Genomic DNA, 14,218 nt, shown 5'->3' on the forward strand with positions numbered 1-14,218 from the left:
AGCTAAGGATCTACGCCAAGAGATACCTCCATTTTTCTCTTGTTTCCTTTGGTTAGAGACATGGACATGCATGCAAATTATTTAAGCAAAGTTTTCATGAGGCCACCAGGTAATGCTGTGTTAGAAGTGTATCATAAATGATAACGGCTCCCAGGGACATGTCCATGATCTATTCCCTGGAATGTGTAGCCACTTGATTTCTAGGTCTGCAGAGATTTGTGATTAGGATAAGGATCTTGAGATGAGGGACATCTCAGATTATCTAGACAGGTCTCAAATATGTGTATCCTTGCAGGAGAGAGGAAGGCAATAAGACTGTAACACAGAGAAAGGTAATGAAGTGAAATGGAATGGAGAAATGTGGCAGGGGACAAGGTGGAAGCATTTGGAACCACTAGAAGGTACAGAAGGTAAGAGTCCTCCCAGACAGCGTCTCTACAGACTTCTGCCTGTGACTCAGAGAGATAGGCATCCACAGTTGAAACCACCAAAGAGTGATAACATGCCACTATTGCCCTAGGAAACAAACACTCACTCTTCAGAAAACCAATGTGGGAGCTCCACTTAGACCACAGCCCTCCCCCATGAGAGACAACTTCAAGTGGCCAGGGCTCCTCTGGGCAGTCTGGACTATTAACAAGAAAGGGCAATAAATGGTTTGCTTCAACTATTATGTGTTTACTCTAAACTCAAGGCCGGATTTAATCCTAAGAACACACAGTTTTTGGCCCTCAACCTTTCCTGAGTTGAGCCTATCAGCTTCCTACAAGCTAAGCAAAGTTTAGAACTAAATGAAGAACTGAAAGAAACTCAAGGAATTGAGTTATATGATTGTGTTATATTTAGGAGTGAGCTTGTCCCCTATCAGAACCTGAGAAGATACTTAGTAGAGAATTACTAGTTTTTTTAAAAGGTAGTTAATGGGATAGCTGAGTGGCCTGTGGGTCCTACCTGAATTGTATGGTTCTCATCCATAGATGGAATTCATGTGAAATATGAATTTTAAATCAGTACAAGACTTAAAACTGAATTTAAAGGCTATGGAAACTATGATTTAGATTGTTAGCTAGAATATGCTGAAAAGCAATTTTATATGATCCATGTAAATAAAATGTTACTCTCAGAAATGAAAGGTTCTTCTTAAAATGGTCTCTCCACCTGGTCAGGTCAAGCTTTCCTTCCAAAATATTAGTGGAAGGGAAGGGACTCTTAACTCCAAGTCCCTGTGTGTCATCTAGCTCCTAACCAGGTTTGGAACCTGGTTAGCAAGGCTACCCATCATGCACCACTGCCCATGTCCTTAAGAGGACCTCCAAGCAGCTTTCTGCTGTGTTGCTTGTATGAACAAAGGAAGCAGTCCTGCCTAAGCCTCTGCACCATCTCTGCAGTCAGGACTTTACTGTACAGGGTCAATACCCTGAGCTTATAGCAGACAAACACACTGGATGGTGAGGTCACCGAAAGGCACTTGCTTTCTTGCCTTCTGAAGCATCTCCTGCAGACATTATGCAGGGATGTGCTGGACTGAGCCAGAAACCATTCTGGAATCCAAACTGCCATCCCCTTCACTGACCCAGAGCACAGCAAGGCCCTCAGCAGTGGGGCTGACTCTGTCCATCCATGTTCTGGGTTCAAGACACAGCAGAAAGAAGGATTTCCACATCAAACACACCACAGCCCAGGTGCCTGTGGGATTATTTACTGGTGAAAGCTGCTACAATGTATCTGACCTTCCTGTGAAAACTGAGATTAACACCGGGGCTGAGAATGCCTGACCTAACATCTATGCTTTTAAAAAAGAGGGTGTGTATGTGTGTGTGTGTGTGTGTGTGTGTGTGTGTGTGTGTGTGTGTGTGTGTGTGTGTGTGTGTGTGTGTGTGTGTGTGTGTGTGTGTGTGTGTGTGTGTGTGTGTGTGTGTGTGTGTGTGTGTGTGTGTGTGTGTGTGTGTGTGTGTGTGTGTGTGTGTGTGTGTGTGTGTGTGTGTGTGTGTGTGTGTGTGTGTGTGTGTGTGTGTGTGTGTGTGTGTGTGTGTGTGTGTGTGTGTGTGTGTGTGTGTGTGTGTGTGTGTGTGTGTGTGTGTGTGTGTGTGTGTGTGTGTGTGTGTGTGTGTGTGTGTGTGTGTGTGTGTGTGTGTGTGTGTGTGTGTGTGTGTGTGTGTGTGTGTGTGTGTGTGTGTGTGTGTGTGTGTGTGTGTGTGTGTGTGTGTGTGTGTGTGTGTGTGTGTGTGTGTGTGTGTGTGTGTGTGTGTGTGTGTGTGTGTGTGTGTGTGTGTGTGTGTGTGTGTGTGTGTGTGTGTGTGTGTGTGTGTGTGTGTGTGTGTGTGTGTGTGTGTGTGTGTGTGTGTGTTGTGTGTGTGTGTGTGTGTGTGTGTGTGTGTGTGTGTGTGTGTGTGTGTGTGTGTGTGTGTGTGTGTGTGTGTGTGTGTGTGTGTGTGTGTGTGTGTGTGTGTGTGTGTGTGTGTGTGTGTGTGTGTGTGTGTGTGTGTGTGTGTGTGTGTGTGTGTGTGTGTGTGTGTGTGTGTGTGTGTGTGTGTGTGTGTGTGTGTGTGTGTGTGTGTGTGTGTGTGTGTGTGTGTGTGTGTGTGTGTGTGTGTGTGTGTGTGTGTGTGTGTGTGTGTGTGTGTGTGTGTGTGTGTGTGTGTGTGTGTGTGTGTGTGTGTGTGTGTGTGTGTGTGTGTGTGTGTGTGTGTGTGTGTGTGTGTGTGTGTGTGTGTGTGTGTGTGTGTGTGTGTGTGTGTGTGTGTGTGTGTGTGTGTGTGTGTGTGTGTGTGTGTGTGTGTGTGTGTGTGTGTGTGTGTGTGTGTGTGTGTGTGTGTGTGTGTGTGTGTGTGTGTGTGTGTGTGTGTGTGTGTGTGTGTGTGTGTGTGTGTGTGTGTGTGTGTGTGTGTGTGTGTGTGTGTGTGTGTGTGTGTGTGTGTGTGTGTGTGTGTGTGTGTGTGTGTGTGTGTGTGTGTGTGTGTGTGTGTGTGTGTGTGTGTGTGTGTGTGTGTGTGTGTGTGTGTGTGTGTGTGTGTGTGTGTGTGTGTGTGTGTGTGTGTGTGTGTGTGTGTGTGTGTGTGTGTGTGTGTGTGTGTGTGTGTGTGTGTGTGTGTGTGTGTGTGTGTGTGTGTGTGTGTGTGTGTGTGTGTGTGTGTGTGTGTGTGTGTGTGTGTGTGTGTGTGTGTGTGTGTGTGTGTGTGTGTGTGTGTGTGTGTGTGTGTGTGTGTGTGTGTGTGTGTGTGTGTGTGTGTGTGTGTGTGTGTGTGTGTGTGTGTGTGTGTGTGTGTGTGTGTGTGTGTGTGTGTGTGTGTGTGTGTGTGTGTGTGTGTGTGTGTGTGTGTGTGTGTGTGTGTGTGTGTGTGTGTGTGTGTGTGTGTGTGTGTGTGTGTGTGTGTGTGTGTGTGTGTGTGTGTGTGTGTGTGTGTGTGTGTGTGTGTGTGTGTGTGTGTGTGTGTGTGTGTGTGTGTGTGTGTGTGTGTGTGTGTGTGTGTGTGTGTGTGTGTGTGTGTGTGTGTGTGTGTGTGTGTGTGTGTGTGTGTGTGTGTGTGTGTGTGTGTGTGTGTGTGTGTGTGTGTGTGTGTGTGTGTGTGTGTGTGTGTGTGTGTGTGTGTGTGTGTGTGTGTGTGTGTGTGTGTGTGTGTGTGTGTGTGTGTGTGTGTGTGTGTGTGTGTGTGTGTGTGTGTGTGTGTGTGTGTGTGTGTGTGTGTGTGTGTGTGTGTGTGTGTGTGTGTGTGTGTGTGTGTGTGTGTGTGTGTGTGTGTGTGTGTGTGTGTGTGTGTGTGTGTGTGTGTGTGTGTGTGTGTGTGTGTGTGTGTGTGTGTGTGTGTGTGTGTGTGTGTGTGTGTGTGTGTGTGTGTGTGTGTGTGTGTGTGTGTGTGTGTGTGTGTGTGTGTGTGTGTGTGTGTGTGTGTGTGTGTGTGTGTGTGTGTGTGTGTGTGTGTGTGTGTGTGTGTGTGTGTGTGTGTGTGTGTGTGTGTGTGTGTGTGTGTGTGTGTGTGTGTGTGTGTGTGTGTGTGTGTGTGTGTGTGTGTGTGTGTGTGTGTGTGTGTGTGTGTGTGTGTGTGTGTGTGTGTGTGTGTGTGTGTGTGTGTGTGTGTGTGTGTGTGTGTGTCTGTGTGTGTGTGTCTGTGTGTGTCTGTGTGTGTCTGTGTGTGTGTGTGTCTGTGTGTGTGTGTGTCTGTGTGTGTGTGTGTCTGTGTGTGTCTGTGTGTGTCTGTGTCTGTGTGTGTGTGTCTGTGTGTCTGTGTGTGTGTGTCTGTGTGTGTGTGTCTGTGTGTGTGTGTCTGTGTGTGTGTGTGTGTGTACATGCAGAGGCTAGAAGAGGTCACTGGGTCCTCAGAGTTGGAGGTGGAGTTAACAGAAGTGTGTGTGTGTGTGTGTGTGTGTGTGTGTGTGTGTGTGTGTGTGTGTGTGTGTGTACATGCAGAGGCTAGAAGAGGTCACTGGGTCCAAGTGTGTGTGTGTGTGTGTACATGCAGAGGCTAGAAGAGGTCACTGGGTCCTCAGAGTTGGAGGTGGAGTTAACAGAAATCTGCCAGACATGAGTGCTGGGATCCAAACTCAGGTCCACGTGACCGAGCAGGTAGCATTGTTTATCACTGAGCCATCTCACCAGTGCAAATTGCTTTCTTTTTCTTCTTAGAACAACTGTAATTGGCTACTTTAAAGTACCTATCTTTTATCTAAACTTGGTAATATATAAAACCAAGGTAGCAGTTCTTTGAATTCTTTGAAGAACAAAACTATTTTTTCTTTTAAAATGTTGCTGCTGGAACAGTTAAGAGTTGCAGAATTTAGCAGAAATCGTCCCTGAAATATTCAGTATTTACCACAAGGTGGCGCTGCTTCGATGTCAGTTTCAGACAAAGGCCCAGAGACACGTGCTTGCCAAAGAAGTTTCTTCACCATCAAGGTAAGAAACGTTTGTCAACCTAAGGATTATGAAGTCCAGGATGCTTTTTCTGTAAGATTTCAGGTGACACATATATGCTTAACACTTTACACTAAGGAATTAAATCTCAGAGGCAACAACTACACCAACAGAACAGATTCTGAATAGCACATAGTTTCACAGAATGTGGACCAAGGCACCAAAGCAGGTGCAAAGGCCAGAGCACCCCAATTATACACCTGACATTCCTAAAGTCCCTGCACACTGAAATCCACACTGGAATAAATGAATAGGGAAGACACAGCTTCTCAAGAGCCAGAACAATCCCCAAAGATTTACATAGATACTCCACAAGCTTAGCACCAACCCTTACCTGTGCACAGTGATCATGCAGAGAACAAAGTATGTTTCTTATATGGTTGATAGAAACGGGGGGTGGGGTGGGGGGGAGACAGGGTAACTTCCATGGAGAAAGTGGACAGCCAAAACCTTGGCCAGATGATCAAGACCAAATGAACAGAGATAAATGACCGGTATGTACCTTCATCTCTGTGGGGTGAGAAAAGCCACCACAGCTCTGAGTCCTGCCTGAAATTCCTAAGTCCTGGCCAGTGGTGAGAAAAACAGCAGACCCATTCCAATAGGCAAGCAACCTACAAAACACCATACCCAAACCACCAGGGTCATCAAAACAGAGGAAGTCTGAAAAACTGTCACAATCTATCTACAGAAATGGCATGCAGTGGTGGCACAGCACACCGGTGGTACAAGCCTTTAATCCCAGCACTTGGGAGCCACAGGCAAGCAGGAAGGTGGGTCTCTGAGTTCAAGGTCAGCCTGGCCTACAGAGCGAGTTCCAGGACAGCTAGGGATACTCAGAGAAACCCTGTCTGGAAAAACAAAAACAAAGCAGCAACAACAAAAACAAACAAAAGAAATATCTATGGAGACATGATATCTGAATGTGATGTGGTAATGTGGAATAGAAAAAGAGCATTAGAGACGGGAAAAAAAAACACAAGTACAGACATTAGTAGGTATCAATATTGGTTGACTAATTATATAGAATGTATTATACAACGCTCTGAGTTAATAACACAGGAAACTGACAATAGGATATATGGAACTTGTTGTTTTTGTTTTGTTTTGTTTCAAGACAGGATTTCCCTGTGTAGCTTTGGAACTTGTCCTGGAACTAGCTCTTTTGCCCAGGCTGGTCTCAGAACTCACAGAGATCCACCTGCCTCTGCCTCCCAAGTGCTGGGATTAAAGGCATGCGCCACCACCACCTGGCTTTTTACTGTCCTTTTTGACCTCCCTATAAATCTAAAAATGCCACAAAATGTTTATGAAAATAAAATCAAAGCTCATCTAGATTCAAATAGTAACTGGCAGATGCCACTGAAGGCAGAAGCCCCTATCCAGGTGGAGGTACTTGTGTCCTTGTAGTCCCACAGACTTACTGTAGAGGACACCGGAGAAGAAGAAAAGCTCAGCTTCACTGCTGGTCATAGGAAGGGTAATGTCAGCAGTGTGATGTTGCATGTCTTCTGTGCCAACTAGACCTCTAGACCCAAGACAGTAAGGTAGAATGAACCAGGCTTTGAAATCAGAGAATTCAGGTCCCAGGTATTTATCAGCTGGGTGAGTACCCACCAGGAGAGCTATCGTCTAAAACTCCTAGGACTCTCCAACAACCATAAATGGGTCTGATACTTATATCTAGCATTAAAAACATGTACACTGTATCTAGCACTGAATAAATTCTAACTCTCCATTCCTAGGAGGCAAAGATCAGGAAACCCATGAGAATGAGACCACCAGGTACTTTCATAAATTCGTGCCAGATTACAAGCATGACCATGGCTACTTTGTGCCATGATGGCCGGATTCAATGGTTGCAACAAAGACCACAGTAGCCTGATGCAGTTCCTGTCTGACCCACGGCAGAAGCTGGCCAACTCTGGTCAACAGCTATATATCCAAAAGCTAACAGACACTTTTCATTCTTTATTATGCTCAACCTTCAACATCCCAAAACACCTTCTCCTCAGGGCCAGAGATCTGAACTTGGGTATTGCACTCTGACTCCCTCATACTCTACACAAAGAAGACTCCATGGAAGTCCAAAGTCCCTGAGAAGTCAAATCAGTGCACATGTGGTGAGTTACCACAGTACTATACATGGGTCCCAACAGAAGTGCCATTACTTAGAATCTTAGGACCAAACAGAACCTTGGAGTTCCTACTCTTTGAAAGTGTAGGAATACTACCCACCTAGGAAATATCCCAAAAACCAGTGGTATAAAGGTACAAGGCACAAAAAAGCTGTTTTTTGTTTTTGTTTTTGTTTCAAATCCAAATTCATCTAGAAAACCAAACTGGAGCCCTAGCAACTTTCCCAAATGGCTCTGCCAAGACACAGGCCCCTAAGTTCTGGGCTGCTGGGCAGAGGCAGAGGCAGTGCCTCAATGATGGTTCATTGACATCCCAACTGCAATGTCAACATCACATGCAATAATAAAATGTCCCTGTCCCGAGCCACTGTCCATATTCTACCCCCTCAAATGTAATCTGGAGTTTCTTTTTCCTAACGTTTTCTCAGACCAACATCCACATCACTGTATTCTCTTGGCCCTGTGGAGAATGAAGCTGCTGCCCTTCATATGAATCGCTTCGATGGTCCCAAACCAGTCTCAACTCCCAGTGGCAAGTAGAAAACAGGCCCTGCTCCAAACCACAAACTTCTTTCATTCTTCAGTATAAAAACAGTCAAAGGACGTTACTGACAAAACAAAATAACCAAAAAAAGAAAAAAGAAAAGAAATCCTTCCTGGCTCCGTGACCCAGCTATTCTCATAGGTCAAATCCACCCTGGCCCTGACTCCCATTTTCACATGCCTCCTGACCACTGAGGGGACTGGTCGATGGCCAGCTAGATACCCCCAGGAGCTCTAGTCTGCCATGGACTTCATCTACTAAGAACCCCTTCCAACAGCACACACACAGGGAACCACCCCTGCTTCCAACCAAGAACTCTCCCTCTTTCCCATGAGGTCACAACACTCTACAGACACTTCTGTGTCTTCCCTATCACCAGTCAGTCTCTCTAAACTGGGTGTTCCCAAGAGCTTTCGGGCCAAGTGTTTATTTCCCTCTATGTCTCCCTCGTCCCTAGCCCAGAGCCCACACAGCTAACATTCAGAAAACCCACATGAAACAAATGTTTATGAAACCTCATGAAGCCACTGAGTGAAAGACAGACTCAAATAACTCAGAGCGCCTCTAAGGCCGTTCGGGAAAAATAAACATCACTGCCAGAGAGTCACCTTCACCTCACAGTGTCCTCTGGTGATGAAAAGCGTCCTGGAGCAGTCGCTAGACCCCAGGAAAGCTGGAGCCAAAAGGGACCTTTGGGGCACTCCATATAAAGAAAAACACAGTGACTGAGAATCTCCTGGGAAAGAAAGAAATGGGATGTCAACCACAAAGATAATGAAAAGAGGCAAAAACATAAGTAAAAGTGTGATTCTCTTAAACAATCTGCTAGAAGTTTCTTCCTTGCTTCAGGGCAAATTCGTGGGACTCTTTGTTTTTCACCTCTGTCCATCACAGAAAATCTAAAGGCCAACACTGTTAACTCAACCAAGGTGGCTCACAGCTTTTAGGAGACAAGTAAGAATTTGTTTTCCCTTCTTCAGAAGTAAATGGCCTAGTAAAACACCACAAAGTGTGTAGAAACAGAATTGGGGCTGCTCTGGTGAGTGAGGCTAGATGGCTCAGCAGTTAAGAGAACTTGCTGCAGTTCAAAGACAGGAGTTCAGGTCCCTGTTACGATTTCAGGCAGCTCAGGGAAGTCTGTATGTAACTCCAGCTCCAGGGTATTCAAGGCCCTCTGCTGGTCTCTTCAGGTACCCATTCGTATGTGTATATGTGTATGTGTGCACACACTCATACGTTTTATTTAAAAAAAAAATCTTACAAAAAAGAGTGTGCACTATAAAACCAAAAACCAATAAATATCCCCAGGAACTGGACTGGTTTCCTTGATGTGGGGCTCAGGGACCCTTCTGGGGCACTCTTTCAGCTTGTTGCTTGTGAAATGCTTCTCACACACTCCTCCCAGCTTGCTTACTTGTGTTGCCGCTGCTTCTTCTTCATTGCTTCCCATAAAAGTGGCCACAGGAACAAGAACAAAAAAGTGTAAGGCATTGGGCTGGGAACAACACATGCTACAGGAAATGCAAACCAATTCAGTATCTGGCAAGATCCTTTCTACAGAAGGTATGGTTGGGTCAACTAATCCCAAAGCCATGGCCATCAACATTTACAACCCAAAATCTAGATAGCAATTCAGTTTTAGAAGTCCCTGCCTTTCAACAGCATTGCCTTCTCTATCCTCCTGGTCAGAGATAGAAAGTTTAAAAAATAAAAAAGAGGACTGGAGAAATGGCTCAGCGGTTAAGAGCACTTCCAGAGGTCCTGAGTTCAATTCCCAGCAACCATATGGTGGCTCACAACCATCGGTAATGAGATATGGTGCCCTCTTCTGGCCTGTAGGCATACATGCAGACAGAACACTGTATACACAGTAAATAAATAAACCTTAAAATATAAAAATAAAAAAGGGCATGTAAGAGGCAAAAAAAGGCCAGAGGGGGCAAATTATGGGGTCTCAGAAGTTAGAGCCAGTTTCATGTGACATCAGTAGCTTTTCTCCAGTGTGTTCTAGGAGATGCTCTTCATCAACAGCCTCCACAATTTCTACAGAAGAGACCAACTATCAAGAGAAGTCAGTCTAGGACCTTGCAAAGACAGAGCATTATCAATAACAAGGACTTGGGACCCGAACCCAGGTCTGTCCTCCTGGACAGGACAAAGCCTGGGTAGAATTCTCCTATTAAGGCAGTAAGAGAAAAGTAGGGACAGTATACAAAAATTCATGTTCACGTAATACAGGTTATACCTGCTCACATTTCACAGCTACCTTTAAAATATCCATTTATCTCAAGAATCTTTTGTATGCACACATGCAAATGCTAGCATATACATATTCATTCATGACTCAGAATGTATACTTTTGGCTCTAATAAAAACTGTATCACTGAAAAAATATAAACTGCACCAAAATGTCTTCAATAAAAGAAATCCCGTATTGCATTTATACTGAAGAGCTTAGGATCTACAGTCATTTTCTGATTGATACAAATGGGAGCTTCCAGCATACCAGTGCTTACCCAGAGTCCCCGAGAAACACTGTGCTGCCCAAAATAGCAGTGTCCCTAGTCCTTGCTGTATTGTCAAACAACACCCTCCAATATTTTGGTGGAATCATAACTAGGGCACAATGACCTCATCTGCAGCCTACTGCATCTACTCCATAAAGGAAAAAAAGAAGAAGAAAAAAAAAAAGAGGACACATGGTCAACTATGGCAGTCTCATTCTCTGGCCACAGTGTCAGGCTCTCCTCCCACATACCCTGTACATGACAGGATTCCGATGTACAAGCTACATGCTTCTGGTATGATGCACAAGCTCTCTACCCCATCTGGTTGGTATCCATCCAAATAAACACCAATCTGTTTCAATCACAGAAAAAATAATGGCTGTGTCATCCAGACACTGTATGTTTGTGAGTGGCTTCCATGAGCAGTATAAGTGATGTTCAAAATGACACAAAGGCATCCACTCAAGTACTGACATGATCCTTTGCCTGCATTAAGGAACACCACCATGACTGTCTCCTACACACGGTTCCAAACACCAAGCTACTACTGTCTGCTTGACTTCACTCTATTGCTTAGTGACCAAATAGGGATCACTGTGGAGGATGCGGCCACCACAATCTTCCTGAATACTGACCTCTCTTTTCCATTGAGAACATATGGGGCATGTTAACAAGGCAAGACATCACTGGGCACTTTCTGCTTTACCTACATTTCCTCTTTCTGCTGAGACCCATTGCTCTTTCACTCCAATCGCCAGTTATGAAAGCTAGCTTAGCTTCCTTCACCGGGCAATTACCCATACACAGCATTTTATTTATGTCACATGAGTCATGCGCAAAGCAAGAGGAGATGAGTGACCCCAGTGGCTGGTGATAGAGCTGGAACTGGAACCCGCTGTGCTATGTTGCTTTCATGCCCTATTCACAGGGAACAAAGCCTTGCAGGAGGTGGAGCTGCACATCAAGATGACACATGCTTGCCAGAAAAACACAGATCTGAGAATGGAATCCCACTGGAGGGCATCTGGCTGAGGATGAAGGCTCGGGAAGACCAATCCTGTGGGAACGCAGTGGTGGCCACTGAGTCAAATGAAGGAAGATGGAGACTGGGCTCCACAGCACATGGTTCCCAAGGAAATTGCAATCACTGTACCCTATCCATCAGTCTCCATCAAAGTTAAATGTGGCTTGCCCTGTGGTATAGACACTTTGGGCTGCTGTAATAAAAGCACCACACAGAGTAGTTTAAACTATTTATTTTATATAGTTTGGAGAGCAGAAAGCCCAAGATCAAGGAACTAGTTAGGAACTGTCTTCTCATGGTCTCCTCATTTGACTGTGGCAAAGCCAGCTTTAGTCTCTTTCCCTAGTCAGTACTGCCAACAGGGTCTCTACTCTCACAAGCCCATTTATCCTTAATAACTCACCTGTGCCCCACCCCCTATATCTCCTAATGGCGGGTCCTCAGGGCCTGTAAGAAAACACATTCAGATCACACCCGTAAGAAAGGCACCAGATCCCTGTCTCTCTGATGAGGAAACACCTACAGCCTACTCCAGCACACCACGCTGGGAGGACCCAAGTCTGGCCTGTCTGTGGCTAGAGCAATCAGAGACAGACTGCACCAGTGAGGTCCTTCCCATCTCAGTTAGGGAGACTACTCTACCAGACCAGGGCTTTCAGTGGGGAATTTATCCTCCCAGGAGACAAGTTTACCAGCACTCGCCACCTGTCACCAGCAAGGAAGGCTTTTAGATGAAGGAAGTAATGAGAAAATCAAATTTCCCCAGAGAAGCATTTCCTAAATTCTGTATCCCTGCATCTCCACACAGTGATGGTGCCAACTACTCTAAATAAGCAGCTACTCTCAGCAAGGCTTCCTGGGCTCAGCTCTCACTGTCCTAAACAATGAAGGTAAAAGGGCTGGGTAGGTAGGTAGCTCAGGGGTAGAGCACCACCTACCTAGCAGGTTTCACATCCTGGCTTCCATGTTCAGCACAAAAAGAAAGGGAAAGAGGAAAACCTTGAGTGGAACTATAGGATATAATTTAGTGGCAGAGTGTCCGCCAGGTGCGCAGAAAGCACGGGGTTCAACAGAGGTGGGGGGTTCAACAGAGGTGGGGTGGGGGTGAGGGGACACGAACTCATGCTGTCTATACCAAGCCCTGGTGATCTGAGACACACACACACACACACACACACACACACACACACAGAGAGAGAGAGACACCCAAACACGTGCTAAACCCTGGTGACCTGCCATTAGGAAATAAATTTTGGGAAGATAATTAAATATAGGCGGGCCTAGCAGGGTAGGGGTGGGGGAGAGGGGTAGCAGCACATACCTTTGATCCCAGCACTCAGGAGGCAGAGGCAGGCAGATCTCCCTGCCTGGTCTACAAAGTGAATTCTAGGACAGACAGGGCTACACAGAGAAACCCCCGTCTCAAAACAAACAAACAACAAAAACAATAACAACAAAAGTAGGCAGATATGTGAGGCTTTTCAGTACCCCATGACAGTATTATGTATCCTTATATGACAAGGGCAAGAGACTAGAGCTGGCTTTGCCACCTTCATGTGAGGAGACCATGAGAAGGCATGTTCTTCCCCACAGTCCATTTCCTTTTAAAAAAAACCAAAAAGAATCATCATCCTGTGTTACCTTCATTTCCCAATTCCTGGCTTTGCACATCTCTGGCTACTCTGCCTTCAACACAGCCAGCCATTCCTACCCCCTACCAACATTCACATTTCACAACAAATTTGAAGATCTGAGCCAGAGCGCCAGTCCCCTCTAGTCCTACCTCATGCTAACATTCATCAACGTTAGAGATAGATGGAACAGCTCCATCGACCTCTGTGAGTTCTGGGTTTCACTGTGAATCAGCAATAATCAAACAGATTCTCACTGTCCCCACCCCCACCTATTTTCTTTGAGGCAAAACCTTCATTTCTGAACATGGCTCTGGGCTTATGCCAGCCGCCATCTGACACAACCACAGGGTGCAGCTGACACTGCTGTAAGTGTGACTGGCTAAAACCTCCAGCTGTCATTAACTGCAGGCAGGCGGCGGGAACCAGACAGCAAAACCTTGAAAAGCCTAAGAAAATGAGAGTGTGACCAGGGCACGGAAACACAGGGGGCTGCCAACAGACCCACGCTCGGGCACACACTCTTTGCCCACAGCGAATGAGCAACCCAGCCTGAAGGAGAGGCTGGACCTTAACTATAAAGCATGTCGTCTTTGTGGATATGGCAAACAGCTATATTCAAAGCTTTATGGGTGCAAGGTACCACTATTTCTAAATTGGTTATGTGTCCGTTAGCATTCCCAGCCAATCACACATAGCTAGTAAAAGCAGAATACCAGAAATCTCATGCCTGGGTCCCATCACCAACATTAAGAAAGTGACTAAATCCTCATTCCAGGGCTCCTGGGGGAACAAAAAAGAACCAAAGACAGGACCCCCCCCCACCCCTGCGCGCCCTTGAGGAATTCATGCATTCACTATCAAAGCAGAGAGATACAATGCAAGGCTTGGCAGAAGGAAATGAGGTGTGAGCTGCTTGTCCCATTCAGAGGCTCCCACAGTGAAAAGGGAAGGTGGAAGGGAAGCTGTACCTGAAGTCAGCCCTGAGAAATCCTGACCTAGGGCACAAAAAAAAAAAAGAATGGGCAAAAAATGAAGAGAGTAGCATGGGCTGAATTGATGATGCAATGGTGGTCAGCCAAAGACCAATAAAGGAGGGAAGATCCGTCTTCTCAGTAAACAGTTCAGGGACCAGCGGTGTCCATTAATGCAATGATGAATTCAGTTCACACTTCACATTGTATTCAAGTCAACCCGACATGTACCATTGGTCTGACTACGAGGAAGTGAAAACGATGGAACTCTTATGAGAAAAATGGCATGATGCTACATTAGGTGATGGTCATAGGGCATCAAAAGGACAGAGGCAAAGAAAAAGTCGGATAATAGAAAACCCTTTCTGTTTGAAACAAAACTATCATTTTAGTGAAAAAGAAATCACAGGATGGAAAGATGTTTGCTAATAAAATAGCTGATAATTTATATTCAGACCATCAAAAATGCAGTAAAATATAAGAAACTAGTT

General features: G+C 45.6%; 1 protein-coding gene across 11 annotated transcripts in view; it reads right to left on the reverse strand.

Moving 5' to 3' along the window:
• Tanc1 (tetratricopeptide repeat, ankyrin repeat and coiled-coil containing 1) overlaps window positions 1-14,218 on the reverse strand; it is a 226,975-nt gene that overhangs the window by 90,731 nt on the left and 122,026 nt on the right. The window lies entirely within an intron of this gene.

The sequence above is a fragment of the Cricetulus griseus genome, chromosome 6 (assembly GCF_003668045.3).
Source record: "Cricetulus griseus strain 17A/GY chromosome 6, alternate assembly CriGri-PICRH-1.0, whole genome shotgun sequence".
In the NCBI taxonomy this organism is placed as follows: domain Eukaryota; kingdom Metazoa; phylum Chordata; class Mammalia; order Rodentia; family Cricetidae; genus Cricetulus; species Cricetulus griseus.